Here is a 1,818-nt window from a genome sequence, read left to right as displayed (position 1 = left end):
CGGTATTTTTAAAATTAGCGGTCATCAGCGGCTTGTGAGCCGCTGACGACAGCTATTAATTTAAAGGGGACAGTCTGCTGAACAGTTCTACTATAAGCTGATGGTCGCTAAAGCGACCATCAGCTTATAGTAGAACTGTAAATGCCAGGTCCGTACGACGTACTGAGCTGGCCAGCTGGAAGCACTTTTGTAGCTCCGTACGACGTACGTCCTTGGCAGCGAAAGGGTTAAGACATGCATCCAGATTTTTTTTTTAATTACTTACCTGAGCTAGCTAGAATTAGTTCCTGAGGTAGCCCATTCCCCATTTTAACAGCTCTTACTGTAAAGAAGCATTTCTGTATGTAAAGGTTAACCCTCTTTTCCTCCAGACACAAAGAGTGCCTCCTTGTCCAGTTGAAGTAAACAGACAGTGGTGATATGTTCTTATCTCAAAAGGAGGCACAATATCTATGCTGAATTCCCCTACACAAAGCATTTTACTGATATTATATTAATATGTTAGACCAAATCCTGGCACAGCTGTTTTTATTTTTTTACTATGGGAACAATTATACAGAGAGCTTATTATAACACAATATGAAAGAATATAAAATACACAAAAAAATTGAAGTAATCAATTATTTTAGAAACTACAATACCAACAATGGATCAGTTCATTTTAGTACACAATTACATTTTTGGGGAGAAGGAAAGAGCAGCTATGACCTCAAACACATTTTATTTATTTTATTACTTTAATTCTCACATACATACTGAGCTCTGTAAGCTTTGCTGAAAGCTGCAGATATTAATCTCTAATTCCCGCTGCATCTGAGCAATGTCTATGGACAGCATCAGTTCCCGTGTTGTTTCTCTGCCCCCCTAATTCTGCGGTGCCAGTCACAAAACACAGCACAAACATCATTCCTGTGTTGTGCTTTGTAAATGGCACAACAGAGTGAGGGGGGGCGGAGGCACAACATTGGAACTGGTGTTGTTCACACGTAGATACTGCTCAGATGCAGCAGGGATTCAGAAGTCTGGCTACCCACTGTACAGTCCTGGCCAAAAGTTTTGAGAATGACACAAGTTTCAATTTTCACAAAGTCTGCTGCTTCAGTTTGTATGATGGAAATTTGCATATACTCCAGAATGTTATGAAGAGTGATCAGATCAATTGAAATTGATTACAAAGTCCCTCTTTGCCATGAAAATGAACTTAATCCCCCCACAACAATTTCCACTGCATTTCAGCCCTGCCACAAAAGAACCAGCTGACATCATGTCAGTGATTCTCTCGTTAACACAGTTGTCAGTGTTGATGAGGACAAGGCTGGAGACCACTATGTCATGCTGATTGCGTTAGAATAACAGACTGGAAGCTTTAAAAGGAGGGTGGTGCTTGAAATCTTTGTTCTTCCTCTGTTAACCATGGTTATGTGCAAGGAAACACGTGCAGTCATCATTGCTTTGCACAAAAAGGTATTCACAGGCAAGGATATTGCTGCTACTAAGATTGCACCTAAATCAACCATTTATCGCATCATAAAGAACTTCGAGGACACAGGTTCAATTGTTGTGAAGAAGGCTTCAGGGTGCCCAAGAAAGTCCAGCAAGAAAAGTTTGGTGACAAACAATGCTTTTTCCAGCATGATGGAGCACCTTGCCATAAGGCAAAAATTATAACTTAGGGGCTTGAGGGACAAAACATCGAAATTTTGGGTCCAAGGCCAGGAAACTCCCCAGACCTTAATCCCATTGAGAACTTGTCGTCAATCCTCAAGAGGCGGGGGAACAAACCACCCCCCCCCCCCGATTCTGACAAAATCCAAGCAT

General features: G+C 41.4%; 1 protein-coding gene across 1 annotated transcript in view; it reads right to left on the bottom strand.

Moving 5' to 3' along the window:
• Window positions 1–1,818, bottom strand: part of MARCH6 (membrane associated ring-CH-type finger 6) — a 499,681-nt gene that overhangs the window by 247,272 nt on the left and 250,591 nt on the right. The window lies entirely within an intron of this gene.

Source organism: Nanorana parkeri, unplaced genomic scaffold (assembly GCF_000935625.1).
Source record: "Nanorana parkeri isolate BGI_ZX_2015 unplaced genomic scaffold, ASM93562v1 scaffold963, whole genome shotgun sequence".
NCBI lineage: Eukaryota > Metazoa > Chordata > Amphibia > Anura > Dicroglossidae > Nanorana > Nanorana parkeri.
This window is presented reverse-complemented; position numbering and strand designations above follow the sequence as displayed.